A 22,167-nucleotide genomic window follows, 5' to 3' on the forward strand; every position below is an offset into this window, starting at 1 on the left:
AAAATAGAGTTTTGTCATGAATTAATTTATAATTAAAAAAGAGTATTTCATGCTTGAAGACCGTTTTTTTTTTTTTTTTTCAATGTTACTATGAATTCATGAACAATTATATTTAATCATAAAATTTGAAGTTTATATATATAGCAGAAAACTCTTATTGTAAATTAAAATTTGTGACAACATGTCACTTTCACGATAAAATAAAATTTATCGTGACATATCACTTCTCACTGTAAAACAAGTTAATAACAACATGTCAGTTTTTTTTTTTTTTTTTTTTTTATTTTTTTTTTTTATGAAAATAATCATGATAAATTTTTCCAAAAAAAAAAAATCATGTTGAATGATCACCCTTCTATTTTGCATTGTACAAGAAATAAAACTTGGGATGAAACGTATTTTGCCATAAAAAATATTCTTATGTATCTTACCTATTTTTGTTTTAATACATCTTCTATGTTTCCCTCAACCATCTATCTCATCATACAATTTAAAATATGTTCTTCCTTGCCAATTCCATATTAGCCTTTCAAATTAAACTTTTTCTTACTCAACTTAACAAAAGCATGAACCATGTGAATTTAGAGTGACACTGTAAACCAGTATATGCCTGCTACAACCTATCATTTGACGTGCACCATAATGGTCCATGGATTCAATACTACTTCTCAAGAGCACCCTTCAATGCCCACCTAATTTTTGAACAAATAAGGTATACGATCATATTGACTGCTACCAACTAACCTGCACCAGATTGATCAATAGATTTAATGCTACTAATATGGGTATATGGCATTCTTGCCTGACAAATAATTGACGTTTCTATTAATGGAATGAGGACTGGTCATATCTAAGCCTTGAGAAATTATCAATTTCTTCTTCCCACTGTGGAGGAAAAAAATAATAAATTCTAGACTATACTCTCTACCTTTATGATTACTACCAAAAAGTGTTATTTTGTAGACCTAATTATAATGGTTTTAAGCACCTTTGAGTAGTAATCATATTCATTTAACCCAATTAATTCATTAAGGTCCTTAGTAATTGGTTTTAACCATTTTGTGGCAAGTTTACATGTTTTTATCAGCTTATGAATCGATTCAAGCATGCCAATTGATGGAGGAGCTACTTGGGCGAGTTAAGCAAGGATTTTGTACGTTTATAGGCTTGAATTTCAAGTGGAAACACGAGCACAAGCAATGGAGAAGAGGAAAACAAAGTGAAGAAAACAGCTGCAGTCTTCCTTTGAACTTTTGGAGCACTTCCCGAAGTCCATTTTTTGCATGCTATATACCATTTGAAATCTTAGGAAGTCAAGAATCCAACGCTTCAAACCGTGTATGATTTGGAGCTGAAATGAGGAAGATATGGCCTTTGGAAGGCAACTGCATCATGTCAAATGACCAATTTCGCAATGTGAATTTCACATTGCGAAAATTTCGCAAGGAGATTTTCTTCATGGTGCGAAATTTTGCCATTTCGCAATGTGAATTTCACGTTGCGAAAATTTCGCAAGGGGATTTTCTTCATGGTGCGAAATTTTGCCATTTCGCAATGTGAATTTCACATTGCGAAAATTTCGCAAGGAGGATTTAGGCACATTGCGAAATTCCTTTGAATCCCCTGTTTTGAGACGTTGTTGATGTTATTCCACTACCGGTTCTCCAAGATATTTTGCTTGATTTTTAGCTTTGTAAATACCTATTTTACCCTTGTAATCAACCAATGAATAGGTTGCTTTTGTAATAGCTCTTGTAATTTAGCTTGTTATTGTCTTTAAATAGAGGTGAAGAGCCTCAGACGATCATCTAATCTTGTAACCTGTAACTTTATAAGTTATAAGAGCACTTTTGTTCATAAGTTTCTTTTCTCTTTTCTTTCTCATTTTCTTAGTAGCCAAACATCCTTGGAGGATGAAATCCCTAAGGATGAGAGGCTAAAACCTTTTAGTTTCTTGAAGTAATGGATGCCATGTGAAGCTCCCGTGTCAGGATGGAGATTTCCAAGCCATGAATGTAAGTAGTTGAGCGTCATAAATGTTTTCATTCAAAGTAAAGCTTTTAATCCCTCTGACTTGCTTTGAATGGCCAATACTTGATAAGCTTTTGGTCTCAGTGGATTCTTATTGTTAGATCCACTGATGTTCATTAGTTATCTCCTACGAGCCATTGTATTTCAAGTCGAGGAGATGACTTATATCATTAAAAGAGCATTTATGAGGTTCAACTACCCTTTTTGTAAGTTTTCAAGGACTAAAACTCAGTTGTTAAACTCATACCGGTTCGGGAAGTAAGCATCACCTTAGTTGCTTCCCCAACTCGAGGTGAAGAGTCCCAAAATCTCCATTTTTACACAGTGAGTTAAGCATGGCTATCCAAAGCTTTGAGAAACTTCTTTTTCCATCTTTTAACCTATTTTCATGTTAGTTTAGTTTACACACCTTCATCTTTTTATGTTTTCATCTTAACCTAATTTTTATTAAGAAAAGTTCACTCCATCCTCCGAACTTCACCAGTTAAAGTAAAAACCCTTCCCAGTGTTCGATCCTAGAGCCACTATGCTATAGTAGCTTTGCTACTTTAGTGTAAGGACCTTAGGTATAAATTTTGTTGATACCCTTACATGCCAAGCTACCAAGAGTCGGGTTATCAAATGGCGCCGTTGCCGGGGAAGGTGCTACTTCACTGTGAATATATCAGCCGGAGGTAACTTGTGAGACTTCTCATGAGTAAGGTGAATTCTATCTCATTTTTCATTTACTAACTTTTTATTTTAGTTTTAGAACATTTTTAACTTAGTTTAGATAAGTTTCTTTTAGCTTTTAACTTTCATTTTTAGTTTATTTTTCATACTCTGTTTTTTCCTTCCGCATGCTCTGTTTTTTCTTCTTTTTCTTTGTTTTGTTTATTTGTTTTGTTCCAGCTGAATCCGTGCATGCCCTATTGGATTAGAGACCAAGAGGGAAGGTTAGTACGGATAGAGACTCCACGAGCTACTGAATTAGAGATTATTTTGGAAGTCATGGAGAATCAGACAGAGGATCAACATTCACAACACGGGCAGGGGAATGATCCGAACTTGTATAGGTCCATGAGGGACAGGATGCACCCTCCGAGGATGAGTGCACCATCTTGCATCATTCCTCCTACAGAGCAATTGATTATCAGGCCACACATCGTGCCTCTGCTTCCTACTTTCCATGGGATGGAAAGTGAAAATCCATATGCGCACATAAAGGAATTCGAAGATGTGTGCAATACTTTTCAAGAAGGGGGAACAGCTATTGAGCTTATGAGGTTGAAGCTCTTTCCATTCACATTAAAGGACAAAGCCAAGATATGGCTCAATTCCTTGAGGCCGAGAAGCATAAGAACATGGACAGAACTTCAAGCTGATTTTCTGAAGAAGTTTTTCCCTACTCACAGAACAAATGGATTGAAGAGACAAATCTCCAACTTCTCAGCACGTGAGAATGAAAAATTTTATGAATGCTGGGAGAGGTATATGGAGGCCATCAATGCATGTCCTCACCACGGCTTTGATACATGGCTTTTGGTGAGCTATTTTTATGATGGCATGTCATCTTCAATGAAGCAGATATTGGAGACAATGTGTGGGGGTGATTTCATGAGCAAGAACCCTGAGGAGGCTATGGACTTCCTAAGTTATGTCTCAGAGGTTTCCCGTGGATGGGATGAGCCCAACAACAAAGAAATGGGGAAGAGGCCAGTTCAGCAAATGTCAAGAGGGGGGATGTACAGTCTGAGTGAAGACATGGAGATGAAAGCCAAGGTAGCTGCCATGGCTAGAAAAATAGAGGAAATGGAGTTGAGAAAAGTTCACGAAGTCCAAGCTATTTCAGAACCTCAACAACAAGCCAATCCTTGCTCCATATGTCAGTCATTTGAACATATGGTGGAAGAATGTCCCACCATTCCGGCAGCAAGAGAAATGTTCGGGGAACAAGCTAACCTGATTGGCCAATGGAAGCCAAATTCAAATGCTCCCTATGGCAACACGTACAACTCTAGCTGGAGGAACCACCCAAACTTTGCATGGAAGCCAAGGCCAAACCCATATCAGTCACCAGCCCAATCAAGCCAACAGAGTCAAGGTCAATCCTCAGTTGAGCAAGCACTCATAAGCCTTAGCAAGGTTATGGGTGACTTTGTGAGCGAGCAAAAATCCATCAACTCTCAACTAAATCAGAAGATTGACAATGTAGAGAGTACATTGAACAAGAAGATAGATGGGATGCATAATGAGTTGTCTCAGAAAATTGACAACATCCAATATTCCATCTCAAGGCTCACAAATTTGAACACTGTCAATGAGAAAGGGAAGTTTCCCTCTCAGCCTCACCAAAATCCTAAGGGGATACATGAAGTGGAATCCAAAGATGAGGATTCTTCAAAGGTGAGGGACGTGCAAGCTATTATCACTTTGAGAAGTGGTAAGGAAGTGCATCAGCCGGAGCATGATCAGAGGAAAGCCAAAGAAGATAAGGCTGATAGAAAAGAAGAAAAGAAGAATGAACAAAAGGGAAAGGAAGTTCAGATGAAAGAAAGCATCATTCCTAGCATGGATGAGGAACCTCAAATTCTTTTAAAGGAAGGCATGATGAAGAAGCACATGCCTCCTCCATTTCCTCAAGCCTTGCGTGGGAAGAAACCGATCAAGAATGCTTCTGAGATTCTTGATGTGCTAAGACAAGTGAAGGTGAATATTCCTTTACTTGATATGATCAAGCAAGTACCCACATATGCAAAGTTTTTGAAGGACTTGTGCACTGTGAAAAGAGGACTCAATGTTACAAAGCAAGCCTTCCTAACCGAGCAAGTGAGTGCTATAATCCAATGCAAGTCTCCAATCAAATACAAAGATCCGGGGTGTCCTACAATCTCAGTCAATATTGGAGGAACCCAAGTGGAGAAAGCATTGCTTGATTTGGGGGCAAGTGTTAACTTGCTTCCATACTCTGTATACAAGGAGCTGGGGTTGGGAGAACTCAAGCCAACATCAATCACCCTATCCTTAGCTGACCGATCAGTGAAAATCCCTAGGGGGGTAATAGAGGATGTATTGGTTCAAGTTGACAAATTCTACTATCCAGTAGATTTTGTGGTGCTTGATACGGATCCCATTGTCAAAGGGATCAACTATGTTCCAATCATCCTTGGAAGACCATTCCTTGCAACATCCAATGCAATCATCAATTGTAGGAATGGGGTCATGCAACTCACTTTTGGGAATATGACATTGGAACTCAACATCTTCCATCTATGTCAAAAGCACATCCATCTTGAAGAAGATGAGGGCCCGGAAGAAGTGTGTATGATAGATACCCTGGTGGAGGAGCATTGTAATCAGAGTATCCTTGATCAGTTTGAAGAGAATTCAGATGAAAGCCATGAAGATCTTGATGATGGGTTAGCTGAACCCATGGGAATGAATGTCGTTATGTCAAACTGGAGACAAAAGCCAGTGATCCTCCCTTTGTTCAAGGATGAGGAAGAGATGAAAGAAGCTAAGGATGCAATCCTTAAGCTTGAATTGAAGACCCTTCCTGCCGAGTTGAAGTATGCTTACTTAGAGGAAGGCAATAAAGCCCCGGTGGTAATTTCTTCTTCTTTAACCGTTTCACAAGAGGACAATCTTCTAAGAATCCTTAGAAAGCACAAGAAGGCCATCGGATGGCAAATTTCTGATTTGAAGGGGATAAGCCCATTGATTTGCACGCACCATATTTATATGGAGGAGGGAGCTAAGCCAACTCGTCAGCCACAGAGAAGATTGAATCCTCATATGCAAGAGGTAGTAAGGGCTGAAGTGTTGAAGCTTCTTCAAGCGGGCATCATTTACCCCATTTCGGATAGCACTTGGGTGAGTCCAACCCAAGTTGTTCCAAAGAAGTCCGGGATAACCGTAGTCAAGGGGGAAAATGGAGATGAAGTGTCCACACGCCTCACAACTGGTTGGAGGGTGTGCATTGACTACAGGAAGCTGAACGCAGTAACGAGAAAGGATCACTTCCCTTTACCTTTCATGGATCAAGTCCTTGAGAGAGTATCTGGGCATCCTTTTTATTGCTTCTTGGATGGGTATTCCGGGTATTTTCAAATAGAGATTGATGTGGAGGACCAGGAGAAGACTACCTTCACTTGTCCATTCGGCACCTATGCTTATAGGCGGATGCCTTTTGGATTATGCAATGCTCCTGCTACCTTCCAAAGATGCATGCTTAGCATCTTCAGTGACATGGTTGAACGAATCATGGAAGTCTTCATGGATGACATAACTGTGTATGGGACTTCTTTTGAGGATTGTTTGTCACATCTTGAAGATGTATTGAAAAGATGCATAGAGAAAGACCTCGTACTCAATTGGGAGAAGTGCCATTTTATGGTAAATCAAGGTATTGTTCTTGGTCACGTAATCTCAAAGAAGGGTATAGAGGTAGATAGAGCTAAGGTGGAACTAATTGTGAAGTTGCCACCTCCCACCAATGTAAAAGGAATAAGGCAATTCCTTGGGCATGCTGGGTTCTATAGGAGGTTTATAAAGGATTTTTCCAAGATTGCCAAACCTCTTTGTGAATTATTGGTGAAGGATGCCAAGTTTGAGTGGGATGATAAATGTCAAAGGAGTTTTGAGCTTCTTAAGCAATTCTTGACATCAGCGCCCATTGTGAGAGCACCAAATTGGGAGTTGCCATTTGAAGTGATGTGTGACTCAAGTGATTATGCCATTGGGGCTGTTTTGGGACAAAGAGAAGATGGTAAACCTTATGTGATCTACTATGCAAGCAAGTCTTTGAATGATGCTCAAAGGAATTACACCACCACTGAGAAGGAATTACTTGCTGTGGTGTATGCTTTGGATAAGTTCAGAGCTTATTTGATAGGGTCTTCCATTGTGGTATTCACGGATCATTCAGCTTTGAAGTATTTGCTAACCAAGCAAGATGCCAAGGCTAGGTTGATTAGGTGGATACTTTTGCTTCAAGAGTTCAACCTCCAAATTAGAGATAAGAAAGGTGTTGAGAATGTGGTAGCTGACCACTTGTCAAGGCTCAACATTGCTCATGACACCCATGGACTTCCCATAAATGATGATTTCCCTGAGGAATCCTTGATGCTTGTGGAGGAAGTGCCATGGTTTGCACACATTGCCAATTACTTGGTCACGGGAGAAATACCAAGTGAATGGAGCTCTCAGGACAAGAAGAATTTCTTTGCCAAGGTCCATGCATATTATTGGGAGGAGCCTTTTCTCTTCAAGTATTGTGCGGATCAAATTATAAGGAAGTGTGTGCCTGAACAAGAGAAGCATGGGATCCTATCTCATTGCCATGAGAATGCATGTGGAGGCCACTTTGCCTCACAAAAGACAGCAATGAGAGTTCTTCAATCGGGCTTTTGGTGGCCCTCACTTTTTAAGGATGCCCATGAGGTAAGTAAAGGATGTGATAAGTGCCAAAGACTAGGCAAGCTTTCAAGGAGAAACATGATGCCTTTGAACCCCATCTTGATAGTGGATCTTTTTGATGTTTGGGGCATAGACTTCATGGGACCTTTCCCTATGTCTTTTGGCCACTCCTACATTTTGGTAGGAGTTGATTATGTTTCAAAGTGGGTTGAAGCTATACCCTGTAGAACCAATGATCACAAAGTGGTTCTCAAATTCCTAAAAGAAAACATCTTCTCGAGGTTTGGAGTGCCTAAAGCAATCATCAGTGATGGAGGCACTCACTTTTGCAACAAGCCCTTTGAAGCTCTTTTGGCCAAGTACGGAGTTAAGCATAAGGTAGCTACACCTTATCATCCTCAGACGAGTGGCCAAGTAGAGCTAGCCAACCGGGAAATTAAGAACATCTTGATGAAGGTGGTGAACACCAATAGGAAAGATTGGTCTGTTAGGCTCCTTGATTCCCTATGGGCATATAGGACGGCTTATAAGACTATCCTTGGGATGTCACCATACCGTCTTGTTTATGGCAAAGCTTGCCATCTTCCCGTTGAGATCGAGTTCAAAGCATGGTGGGCCATTAAAAAGCTCAACATGGATTTAACTAAGGCTGGGCTAAAGAGGAGTTTGGATTTAAATGAGCTTGAGGAATTGAGAAATGATGCCTATCTCAACTCAAAAATAGCTAAGGAAAAGCTAAAGAGATGGCATGATCAGTTGGTGACCAAGAAAGAATTTTTCAAGGGACAAAGAGTCTTGCTATATGACTCTAAGCTTCACCTATTTCCGGGAAAGCTCAAATCAAGGTGGGTAGGGCCTTTTGTCATCCACCAAGTACACTCACATGGAGTAATTGAGTTACTCAACTCAAATAGTGCAAAGACCTTCAAGGTAAATGGGCAAAGACTCAAGCCCTACATCGAGCCATTTTCCCGTGACAAGGAGGTACTCATCCTCCATGACCCATCACATCCTTGAGAAAGTGTGGTAAGTTGATGAGCTTAGCATGAAAAGCTAAGTGCTCATATCTTTTTGTTTTAGTTTTAGTATTACATTCTTGTTTACTTTGCATTTTTAGTACTTTTGCACATATTTTGTTTAGGTTTCTTAGTTTTGATTTTGTTTTTTTTATGTTTTTAATGGAGCTTTGATGTCCAATAGCAGGTACGAAAGCTCACAAGCTCACAAATGTGGAGAGAAAGGTGAAATAGGGGAGAAATATATCTAAGTCCAAGCTTAAAAGCCCATTTCGCAACTCAAAAAGTGAGTTGCGAAAATTTCGCAAGGTGAATTTCACCTTGCGAAATGCACATTTTGGCAAGATGCAAAATGCAACCTCTCGGGATTGCACTTTCGCAAGGAGTAACCAGTGCGAAAATTTTCGCAAGTCATTTTTCACCTTGCGAAATTGTTTTCAAAGCAAATATCAAAGTGCAACCTCTCGGGATTGGTTTTTAAGGGGAGTAGCCAGTGCGAAAATTTGGCAAGGTGAATTTTCACCTTGCGAAATTTTTTCTTCATGCTTACCAAGGTTTTGATTCTTTTTAAATTCATTTTCACAGCTATCCTGGACCAGCACTCCGCCATGCTCTCTCAGATCCACCATCACCTGGGCATATCACCTCCTCCACCTCAGGAGCCACATCCATGATTGGATATTTCTATCTCCATTTTGTATATGTTTTTTGTCGATGTACATGTTTTATATTCTGAGATTGTATGTACCTCATGCTTCTATCTTGTACTCAACTCTCTCAGTTTATATAAGCATCATTTTTTGTATCTTATTTCCTCTCTCACGTTTCTTATGGTTTTTGAATCATGTGGATGCACTCACACGCTTTGAATACCACATCACCATAAGGTATATCATTCCTTCCTCGTTTTTTTCGATAGAAACATTGGGGACAATGTTCATCTCGGTTGGGGGGAGAGTTGAGGAAGTAAGTATTTCCTATTTTAGTTAGTATTTTGTTGATTTAGTAGTTTTTGCCCTTTTTCAAAATTTTTTGTTTCATTCTCTATGGTTGTTAAAGATAATTTCTCAAAATAAAATAGGATAAGTCGAGTTTTAACTTAATTACTTAAGTCTTAGAGTTTGTATTATGCTCTTCTAAAAGTTGATGAATTGTTGAAACTCCCATTGCATGCAAACTTATCTCTTCCACCTTAAGCTATTCGCACACACATACATTAGATTCCGGTTATAAGATGTGAAACTATCTCACCCTCTAAGCTTAGGAAAATTTTGACTTGGTTTATTACTTAACCTCTTTTTAATAGTGTTGGGACACCTCAAAAAGACCAATGAGTCTTAGAAAAAGAAAAAGAGAAAAAGAAAAAGGAAAAGAGAAAAAGAAAAAGAAAAAGAGAATAAGCTTCTATTCTTTCCTTGAAACCTAAGCATGATCCGAAGGGGTGGCGAAAGCCTTTAAAACCCGATGCCCTAAACCTTGATTGGTTGGGAGTCATCGATCCTCTGCTTGCTACATAGGTGAATTGGTTAAGTTTAGTGAGTAAAAAGAATTGTGAATAAGAAGGTGCGTTCCTAACCTATTAAGAGTTGGTTAATTTTGCCAATGTCCGAGAAAAGCTTAGGTTGGGGGGAGAGGATAGTTGTGCATACTATATCCGGAAGCTAATCTCATTAACACTTAGCTCATTATGGAAGAGTTTGATCCGGAACCTTGAGAGTAGAGATTCTTTTGATACTTAATTGCATAATCTCCACTCTTTGTACTTTTTGTTTAAGTTTTAGCTTTGGCAACTCCTATTGCATTTTGAATCTTCGTATCTTTAGTTCACCATGTGAGATGTGTTTTGATATCAGTCATGCCACTCAATTATTTTTTGGAGTGATTTGCATGATCCCTTTTATGTATATTATTATAGTTTACTTAGTTTTTATCTCCTCCATTGCTAAGGGACTAGCAATGAGTCGGTTGGGGGGTGTGATTACTACCAAAAAGTGTTATTTTGTAGACCTAATTATAATGGTTTTAAGCACCTTTGAGTAGTAATCATATTCATTTAACCCAATTAATTCATTAAGGTCCTTAGTAATTGGTTTTAACCATTTTGTGGCAAGTTTACATGTTTTTATCAGCTTATGAATCGATTCAAGCATGCCAATTGATGGAGGAGCTACTTGGGCGAGTTAAGCAAGGATTTTGTACGTTTATAGGCTTGAATTTCAAGTGGAAACACGAGCACAAGCAATGGAGAAGAGGAAAACAAAGTGAAGAAAACAGCTGCAGTCTTCCTTTGAACTTTTGGAGCACTTCCCGAAGTCCATTTTTTGCATGCTATATACCATTTGAAATCTTAGGAAGTCAAGAATCCAACGCTTCAAACCGTGTATGATTTGGAGCTGAAATGAGGAAGATATGGCCTTTGGAAGGCAACTGCATCATGTCAAATGACCAATTTCGCAATGTGAATTTCACATTGCGAAAATTTCGCAAGGAGATTTTCTTCATGGTGCGAAATTTTGCCATTTCGCAATGTGAATTTCACGTTGCGAAAATTTCGCAAGGGGATTTTCTTCATGGTGCGAAATTTTGCCATTTCGCAATGTGAATTTCACATTGCGAAAATTTCGCAAGGAGGATTTAGGCACATTGCGAAATTCCTTTGAATCCCCTGTTTTGAGACGTTGTTGATGTTATTCCACTACCGGTTCTCCAAGATATTTTGCTTGATTTTTAGCTTTGTAAATACCTATTTTACCCTTGTAATCAACCAATGAATAGGTTGCTTTTGTAATAGCTCTTGTAATTTAGCTTGTTATTGTCTTTAAATAGAGGTGAAGAGCCTCAGACGATCATCTAATCTTGTAACCTGTAACTTTATAAGTTATAAGAGCACTTTTTTTCAGAAGCTTTTTTTCTCTTTTCTTTCTCATTTTCTTAGTAGCCAAACATCCTTGGAGGATGAAATCCCCAAGGATGAGAGGCTAAAACCTTTTAGTTTCTTGAAGTAATGGATGCCATGTGAAGCTTCCGTGTCAGGATGGAGATTTCCAAGCCATGAATGTAAGTAGCTGAGCGTCATAAATGTTTTCATTCAAAGTAAAGCTTTTAATCCCTCTGACTTGCTTTGAATGGCCAATACTTGATAAGCTTTTGGTCTCAGTGGATTCTTATTGTTAGATCCACTGATGTTCATTAGTTATCTCCTACGAGCCATTGTATTGCAAGTCGAGGAGATGACCTATATCATTAAAAGAGCATTTATGAGGTTCAACTACCCTTTTTGTAAGTTTTCAAGGACTAAAACTCAGTTGTTAAACTCATACCGGTTCGGGAAGTAAGCATCACCTTAGTTGCTTCCCCAACTCGAGGTGAAAAGTCCCAAAATCTCCATTTTTTACATAGTGAGTTAAGCATGGCTATCCAAAGCTTTGAGAAACTTCTTTTTCCATCTTTTAACCTATTTTCATGTTAGTTTAGTTTACACACCTTCATCTCTATATGTTTTCATCTTAACTTAATTTTTATTAAGAAAAGTTCACTCCATCCTCCGAACTTCACCAGTTAAAGTAAAAACCCTTCCCAGTGTTCGATCCTAGAGCCACTATGCTATAGTAGCTTTGCTACTTTAGTGTAAGGACGTTAGGTATAAATTTTGTTGATACCCTTACATGCCAAGCTACCAAGAGTCGGGTTATCACTTTAGAATTAGCCACTTGTCAAAAACATGAACTGAACCATGACTATTTTTATTTTATTTTATTTTATTTTAATTTTTTTTAATTGAGTCGGGAACCCACTTGCCCACTTCTTCTTCTTTTTTTTTTTTTCTTTTTTTTTCTTTTCTTATCCTTTTGTTTTTTCTGATTTCCCTTTTTTCTTTTGGTTTTTTCCATTCTTTAATTTCTTTATTTAGTTTTTAAAATTAAAATTGTTAATTTGTTTAAAATTTTTCAAAAAGATGGAAATTATAGAAAAAAATTATGTTAGAAAAAGTTATCTTAAAAAATAAGATGTATAAAAATCATTAAATATAAATTTATTATTAAAGATTAATGTTAAAGAATAAAGAAATTGTGTGTTCCGATGAGACTTTCTTAAGGGTTCAACTTAGGAGTACAACCTTGAAAAATAAAAAATAAATTAAAATAAAATTATAGACCCTCTATTTTGTCCCTTGCACACATATTTTTATTGTCATTTTTCATCACACTTTGCTCTTTTTCAGCACGTGTTTAGAATCCCTTTTTGCTCAATTTTTCATGGTCTCTTAGTGGTTTGCGTCTACTTAGCTCATTATCGATTTTTTGAGCTACATTTTGGGAGACCATTAGAGGATTGATTTGGGTCCGACATGATTATTGGAGGCATGTTAGGATTGGTTATTTTAGAGTGTGTTTTTAGAGCTTTAAAGCTCTTTTGGGCTATTTGGTTGGGATGAGGACACGTGTCCTCATCTTGGCCGTCTGTTTTCTTTGTTTTTTTGGCTCTTTTTGGCCCTTTGTGAGGCTTTTCCCCCACTTTTTGGAGACGGTTTTTTTTAGGAAAGTGGGAGACAATCTCTGAAGGGTAAGTTGCGAGAGACACGTGGCACATGACACTATTGTCTTGGGCATGGTGTGGTGGTTAGGAGTTCAGGTGAGATTCCTGGAGGGGGGAGGAGAAGAGGAGGAGCTACAAATGGAGATTCCGAGTGAAAAGTGAAGGGCTGAGGGAGGCATCATTAGAGGAAAAAAAACACAGAGAAAATGAGGGATTCTGGGTTGAGTGTTCGTGAGAAAAGAGAGATAGCTATGAGCATAGGAGAGAGTTATTTTTTTTTTTAGAGATGAACCAGAGTGAGTTGTAGAGGAAGATGAGAAAGTGTTCGTGAGAGTTTGGAGGAACCAGAGAGAGCTGAGAAAGAGGGAGAAAATAAAGAGAGCTAGACCAAAGACAAAGGATGACCAAAAGATAGAAACTGTTGATGACATGAAAGGAGGGGCATTTTGATTTTTCTGGTGGGTTTTGCTTGGTGAGATGAAAGAGTAGTGAGGCTTTGTTTTTGGTGGGTTTGTGCTAAGCAAGTAGAAACTGGAGAAAAGAAAAATAAATAAGGGTTGCAAACTAAAGTGGATGGACTTCCTAAGCTTTTCGACGCTCAAACATTATGTGTCTAAGCTAGTGCTCAGACATCATGCGTCTAGGCCGACGCTTAGACATCGGGTGTCTAGTCCGTCGCTCGAACATTTGGCATGGTTTACCATACATGTTAGAAATCATGAGGACTTGACTGAATTGATTTGCCCGTCTGAGAAGTCCAACCAACTTGGTTTGTCCATCCCGTCTAGAATTGTGGAAGAAAGAAAACTTCTCACTTCTAATACTAGAAGGAGCTTATTTTGGTCTAGACGAAGTGATCCCAAACGGGTTACTTCTAGTGTCAAACGGAGTTTATCTTGGTCCAGACGAGTTATATATTTGTCTTGGTCAGTCAAAAGGTCTTGAGTCTAGGATGGACACATGGAGGGAAGCCCCCCACAACCCTCAACATCAAATCCATTAAGTACGAGTTACTAGAAGAGAACCTGCGAGCCAAGAGCCAACTTCTCCTCCAATCCAACCCAGTCCACAAGAAAGTCCCAGTTCTCATTCACCATGACAAACCCATATGCGAGTCCCTCGTCATTGTTCAGTATATCGATGAGGCTTGGTCCTCTGCTCCCTCTATCCTCCTCTCAGACCCTTACAACTGCGTTGTGGCCAACTTTTGGGCTGCTTATATTGATAACAAAGTTTGTCTAATTCTTTATGTAGAATCACTCCAATTATGTATTTCAATAGGGCATGTGTGGACCCCGCATTTCGGCTCAATGCGTTTCCCACTCGATGGCGAGCTCGATTTTTATTTGAAAATTTGATTTTTTTATTGATTGTTTGAAAAATGACTTGGAATCGCCACTTATTTTTGTTTCATTTTTAAATGGTAAACAAAATAAGAAAGAAAAACCCTAAGTGTGACTCCTTATTTTGGAAAATGTGATCTACGAAAAACCGGATCGGGTTCGGGGGTCAGGTTACTTATCGGGAAGGTACGGTAAAAAACCGTAGCACCCCTCTAAGTCCCTAAAGTCGGGTCTCTACTAATAAAATGAAGCTGACATGACAATCAATGAGAAAATCAATGAATACTCGAATCAATCATGCACATATGAGAAACAAAGCATGTATAAAGAATGAGCAAAATATGAATAGATGCGTACCTGGGCGGCAATCACGAATGCGCTATCATGAAACATGGTTAGTGAACAATGAACATATATAATTAAGCGCATATCAAGGAATAGAGTAAATCAATCATGCATGACAAATAAATCAATCAATCATGGAATCTCATATGTAGGGCCCCCACCAAGACCCAATTTATTTTTGCATGAATTAATTCCATAAATTCCCTTGCTTGGAATTACAGAATTTTATTCTAGCTTATTTTAAAACATTTTGAAAATCTGAGGAGTTGTGAAAATTGCTTGTCAGGGAGAAAAGTGACAGCAAATTTTTATTAAAAATGGGATTTTTGGAACCTAAGAATTCTATGGATGAAAAGTGCGAAATTGAAATTATTGTTTTATTGAAAAACGAGGAATCAGAAAATTATTAAAAAAATGAGATTTGAAAATTTGTTGTCAAAGTCAAAGAGGATAAAAATGGCAGATGTCACGTGACCAAGGGTGGTCATGCAATTGAATGCACATATGCGCGGGCCCAAGGAGGTCACTGGGGCTGCTTTGTTGGCGCACCATCCTCTCTTATAACTGCAAATAGGCTCGGTATGAAAGAAGCTTGAGACAGATCTGGTGACTCAAAACATGAACCTCCCCCCACAGAGCTTTCGACCACAACCACCTGGGTTATAATACCTCTCCCCTTCAACAGGCTTCAGGAACTCATTAATGCTGGCAGCCTTCTTAGCTCTCTCTTCCTTCTCAGCATCCTCTTACCGCTTATCCTTATTGGAGCCTCAATTTGATGAAGATGTCATCATTTAGAGACTCAAGAAATTCCACAAACACCAAGACGGCCCCAAGATCACATGCCACCTTAGTGTTTATAAGCTGTGAATCTGCGGGTATGACCTGTCACATGGATGTCTATATCTGACTACCTTCGACGCGTAACTGGTGAGCCCAAGTCCTCTCACGGAATAACCTGATGACCATGGTGTAGTCCAAGCTTGAATTGACCAATGGTCAGTGTTTTGGTCTCTGGGCAACGTGTCTCCTCATCATATTCACCTCAGGCAATATACATGTCAGAACAAAGGGTTTTCAAGTAATCATGAACCTCTTTGATACGCAAATTCCCAGTGCAAATGATGTGCTGGATCTTGCCAGGAACAAGCATGGATTTGAACTTTGGCGGCTAATCAGGAGCCCTATCAGGGATATGAAGATCCCCTAAAGCCAACACCAGCACCATTCTTCTCTGATTCTCTGTGCCTATGTTGCCTCCTTGACCTCCCGTGCAGCAACCTGTGGAGGGCACGTCTAGGTGCAGTCAGCATACTAACCCTTAGAGGCTTCATGATGATATTTGGATTATAAACCCCAGAAGAATTGTAGAGATTCTTGATGTCACAGGAGAGATTGGTTGCCAACATGCTCAGGAATCAGATTCTGAGTTCTGGAGTCTTTTGACCTTATTGGGCTTATTCTTTTATTGCTTCCAAAGTGATAAGGACTCCTGCCACTTGAAAGATACACTTGGTTTCAACTTCAACAAACTATGGTATCCAGTGATGAAAACTGGGCATGAGCTGTTCTTTGTCTCTACTAAAAGAAATCTTCATCCAGAAATGTTAAAGTCCACCTCTCGGACTGAATCAATTTCGCCCGGAGCCAAGGGGAGGGACCATGTCTAAAGACTTGATGATAAAAGCATAAGTGAAGGCATATTCTTGGAGCTTCTCAAATCTCCCTAACTTGGAGGAATGCCCAGCAGCTAGTTCCACCATCAATAACATTGAAAATAAGGAAGCCTTGGAGACCAGCACAATAGTCAGCCAGTTTTCGGATCTGGTCCGAGCATAGAATGAGAAACTTTGATGGACAATCTGAGTTTTCATAGGACTGTTATTGTTGAATCTCTGCAGCTAAGCAAGATCTTGAGGAGAAACACATATAGGTTTGGGATTTTTCTCCTTGTAAAAATGCTTAAGTTCAGAAAGGTCCTTCAGTTATGAAATCACAAGTTTATCAGCAGCTTGGATTTTATCAGGTTCATAAGGAGTATGAGCAACTTGGAGCTGAATATAAGCTGACTTTAAGGGGGAGATGTTCATAAAAATCCTGGATATCAGGGCTTCTAGTGCTTCTGAAGTCTGATTAGTGGCCTCTTCCATGGGTTAGGGGTGAACCTTCTTTTTCTCCTTGTGATCTCCACCAGTAACAGTGTTGTTTGCATTTGAGTTGTTGCACCTTCTTGAAGCTGTGCATGACAAGCAGAGAGGTTGGGATAGATGCACAGGGCTGGATGATGGATGATGAATAAGGAGTGGTGAAATGGGTATGAAAGAGTTTGGAGAGAGAGAAAAGGTGGTAATGTGGAATGGGTTTGATGGGTGCATGCATGGGGGCATGAAGCGAGGGCTTAGGTGGAAATGGGTATGAGATGAAATGAGTTGGATGGGTGTGGTTGAATGGGTATGGAGGATTTGCATGGATCCAATGGGTACAGAGAGGTGGGCATTATTTGTGAAATGGGTATGGAAAGGGAAACGGGTAGATGAGTGATGGGTTTAATGATTTCGATGGGTTGAGGTGAGAGATATGGTAAGAAGGGGTGATGGGAAGGGTACATTTAGTGGCAGATTGGATGAATAAGAGGAGGTAATGAGATGTGCAGCTTGGTGGGCATGAAATGGGCATGAAGTGATTAGCATGACCGGTGATGGATATGGTGATTGTGAATGGCAGCCATGGGTGCATAAGTGAGGGATGGGTACGTGAAGGTGGTGAGTTTGCATGGGATAGATTGTGGGGTGATGGATATGTAGAGATGAGGGGAGGTTCAGAGATATGGGTATGGGGGTTAGGTGCTGGGATGATGTGGCAATAGGAGTATGGGTACGGTGCAATGGAGTTGTGATTGCACAATTAGGTGCAAAACTCCCACGGTTGGGGGTGCTCTCTTTCCATTAGCTCATTAACATGCTAGCCGCATAAGTAGTTGTTCAGAGACTGTCATCAACACAATCAACATTGATGCCATAGAGACAACCGCTAAGTAGAATGACCAGGAATCAGAGAACCTATTGTCGTTCTTTCAAAACAAGTGAAGGAGCTTTCAGGTTCCTTTGACGAGTACCACTCTCTCATCACATCCAGATATGGTTTCCTCGACCCTTACCTTTACACCAATTTCTTGACATATTTGTGAGATTACGGTGCCATATTTCTTCATGACAATACCAGTTTCAAAAGTAAGGCAGAGTATGCGAAAACAACGGCACTAGGAGAGATTTTCAACGACTGATTTCATGATCGAAGACCTCCTGATCGTTGCCATTTCCCTTTCCCATTAGGATCAACAAGACTCCACTCACATGACCTCTCTCTCTGTTCAGAAAATCCTCCCAAAGCAGTCAGCTACAGCACATTCTCCTTCCTTGCACCAATACGTTCTCCTTATCTAAAAAATACTCCTCCTCTGTTTTTCTTTTCAAGACTTTCCTCCAACCAACTGTCCAAGATATACTTCGATACACTGTTTGAGGTAAGGATTTTTGCAACCACGGCTTACACTGCAAGGGATCCCAGGTGATGATATATGGGCCAAGGCACTCCACAACCAGTTACATGAGAACAGAGAAGGGTGAATGATGAAATTGTTTAAAAACAGAGCAAGAATGACGCGGGGAAAGAAGTATTTAGACCAAGCCACGTATCATGAGTGATAAACGGGCTTAAAACCGGTGGGACAAACAGGAAGGCTTCAATACAACTATCATACATCAAACTTAAACCCAAGGAAGAATCTCACCATTTACAGGGGAAAAACAAGAGTATAAGAGGGGATAAAACAGAGCAACTGCAATGTGAGCTTAAATACAACAAACTCAATAATCAACGCTTAAAATCGACAATGACAAGGAAAATAACTCAAAGAAATCCAAAGCAAAAGCGTTTGTAGTGGTCATACCTGAACTCCTTAAGTGAAAAACAGTCCAACTCCTTCTCTTGCAGTCATGAAAAAAAATACCCTCAAAAAGATGAACCTCCTCTATTCTTTTCTTTCCTCTCACCTATGGAAACTCCCTCCGGAATCCTCTGGCAATCCCCTCACGGCCTGCCCAAGACCCTACTTCGGAAAAATCTCTCTAACGGCCTGCTCCCAGATACCCTCCAGCAGCCCAGGTACCTCCTAAAAGCTTGCTCTCCCTCAGCTAGCCAAAAGGAAAACCCCCCTCTGCTTCTAGCTTCATACTCCAGTTAAACCAATACCTCTCTCCGTAGCAGCCTAAACTCCAGGAATCCTCCTCAGAAAAATCTCCTCCTCTCTCTAAAACTCCCTCTGTTTCTTTTGCTTCTTCTCTCTAAAGCTCCCTGATTTTTCTCTATTTTCTCTCTCTCGTCTCCCTCAGTCTCACAAAAGCAGCTTTTCTGCTTCCACCCAGAATCCTTCCTCCCCAAAAACCTAAACAAAAACTCTTCCTTCCCCCCTAAAACCAAACAAAAGCCCCCCTCACCCTAAAAGATCTCTGCAGCCTTCTCTAAAATGGAAAAGCACCACCTGAAAAGCACTCCACCTCCAGCACCCACCTGCAGCTGGCCTGCTGCTCCTCAACGGAAACGTACCTCCTCTCTAACGGCCAGAATATCTCCATGCCACGTGTCCAACTCTCACTCGCTCCTCAATTCCACCATCTGTTTCTATGACCACCAACCACGAGGCGACACGTGGCTCCTTGAGAGCCCTCCACCTGCAAAGAATTATAACCTGTAGAGATGCAAAGGAATGAGCCCCAAATGGGGGTCTACAGCATGCAATTCCTCTTGTTTGACTATAGTATGGTTCAAATGGATGTTGTTGTTTTCAGTGATGTTTGGGGTATGGAAGATTCAAGGAGTAGAGGCAAAAAAGACGGCATTGGATCAAGTACGTGAGGGATTAATGGTATTGGAGGAGGAGTTTGGGAAGTGTAGCAAATGTATGGATTTCTTCGACGGGGATCGGATTGGATACGTTGATATTGCCCTAGGGAGCTTGTTGGGGTGGGTGAATGTGATGGAGAAGATGAACGGATGTAAAGCTACTTGATAAAGATAAGATATCTGGTCTAGCAGCATGGGCTAAGAAGTTTTGTGAGGATGGTGCTGTGAAGGATGTCATGCCAGACAACGATAAGATTTTGGAGTATGCTGCAAGGTTCAAAAAATCGGTCGAGTCCGGTACGACTCGACCGAGTCACATTCGCCTCGACGCCGACCGCAACGAGTCTGATACCAGATATAATTTATACTTAGACTCGGCCTTGAATCGATTGGACTCGGATGACTCGACCGATATTCCGCGTTAACTCGATCAACTCGAAAAAAAAAAAAAAAAACCCAATCAACAGATTCCCTGCAAAAGAAACCCATCACAACAAGAATCAATTTTTCAGAGAAATCAGAGATTCATCTGCAAAAGAAAACCCGTGAAAATTTGAAACAAACCCATGACCCTTTCAAAAACCTTTAAAAAAAGCCTCTGTTGAAAAATAACTTACTTAACCCTAAATCCACCATTGTCGGAGTGTAGAATGTTTGTCTTTGGTGCGTTGTCGATGGGAATGAAACAGATCGTGGTTGTATGGTAGTAGTGGGAAGGTCTGATAGTCTGAGAGGCTACAGATCGTGGTCTTCATGGTGTGTTGGGGAAGAAGATAGCAAGGCTACAGAATCGGTCTTCGTGGTGTGTTGGGGAAGAAGATAGCAAGGCTGCAGATCGGTCTTCGTGGTGTTGGGAAAGAAGATAGAGGGTAAGGGTTTCAAACCAGCAGGTAATAACTAATAAAAGTAATTCCCCTTTTTTGCTATATAGTTGTACTTAATGAAGCATGTGAGTATATATACACTCCTCTGTATACGATTTAACACTTTATTGTTACTATATATAATCTATCATTCCTTTTCAAATATTGGATGGTTATAACATTTTTGTTTTTAGGTGCCAATTAATTTGATTGACTTTCATCCATCACATAAATGAGAAAACATAAATGAATATCTTTAATATTTTAAAATTATTATCACCATTAAATTATACATTCTATCAATTTCTCAATACTCTTAATAAAATCAGTGATTATTTTTTATTTTATACAATGACAAGTGACATTAAATACTAATATATTTATTAAGTGATTAATTAAAATTCATCTTAGCCCAATTGGGTGATTGACCATCCTTGAGATGTGATCTATTTGTCTTTGGTTGAATGGTCTTTGATTTTTGTTTTATATTCTTCAACTATGGTATAATCTAATTTTCCATATATAAGTAAAAAATTATAAGTACTCATTTGTAATAGATACTAAACCTTCGTTTAGGTTATATTTGATTCCCAAAAAATTATTAAGAAAATTTATTTATTTATTTCACTATTTTTATCATAAAAAATATAAAATAGAATCAATTGCAATTAAAAATTAGCTAAACATTTATATATTTTTAAATTATATAATCTTTATATAAAAAATAAATAAATAAAATGAATTAAAAGAGCCATACAAAAATAATTTATTAACCTTAAATTTGTTTAGTTTTCTTTTTCTTTTTCCCTCTAATATTCATAAACCAAATATAGCATTAGTAAATGACTTATTTAATTAAAAAGGTTATTGAAAACCCAATTTTGGAAATCTAACCCTTCATTATTTTTTTGGCATCATTTTAAAAAAACACTCTCATTTTTTTCTTATAAAAATAATTATTTCTTTTAAAGCATTCATGTAAATACTTAAAATAATCAATATATATATATATATATATATATAAATGAGTTACTCTTCAAATATAAGGATTATTTTCATCATTTTTAACTAATTAGGTTTTAATAAATTGAGTAAATCTCAAGATAGTTTTAATACTCAATCTTTCGTTTGAATTAGAATTGCCAAGTAGTTACTCACTAACAGTAATCACCAATGTTACAACATAATTTCAAAGCGTCTTATCATACAAGATATTAAAATAAATTAATTTTCTTTTCCTAGTTGTCTACTTTATTTTTTATGCTAATAATATTTTTTTTAAAAATTAATAAGGAGAAAAATTGACATTTGACATATAATTAGTCAAATAGTATTCAGTAAAATTATCATCAAAATCTTTTATAATATTATTATTGAGTGATATCATGAGCTCTGAAACATTACATTGCCTGGTTGAGTAAATGTTATATATTTTATATAAAATTTTGTATAATGCTACAAAATATAATGTACAAGAAATTGTATTGAATACTTTAAAACTATCACTCAATTTTCTATTAGTATAAATAAATTTACATTATATTAGTGACAAAAAATCTCCCTATTACTCAATTACATTAATACTATATTGCAAAATTAAATTACATTAGAAAATTAATAATCATTTAAGTTTTTTTTCAAATAATCATAAATGATTTAATAATACGGAATGAAGGGTATGGCATTTACATGGTAAATTACATTTATATTTGAATCAATCTACTTCATTATATC

General features: G+C 38.5%; 1 pseudogene; it reads left to right on the forward strand.

Moving 5' to 3' along the window:
- Positions 1–13,052: 13,052 nt before the first annotated feature.
- Positions 13,053–19,995, forward strand: LOC100267351 (glutathione S-transferase U17-like; annotated as a pseudogene).
- The last annotated feature ends 2,172 nt before the right edge of the window (positions 19,996–22,167 follow it).

The sequence above is a fragment of the Vitis vinifera genome, chromosome 1 (genome assembly GCF_030704535.1).
Source record: "Vitis vinifera cultivar Pinot Noir 40024 chromosome 1, ASM3070453v1".
NCBI lineage: Eukaryota > Viridiplantae > Streptophyta > Magnoliopsida > Vitales > Vitaceae > Vitis > Vitis vinifera.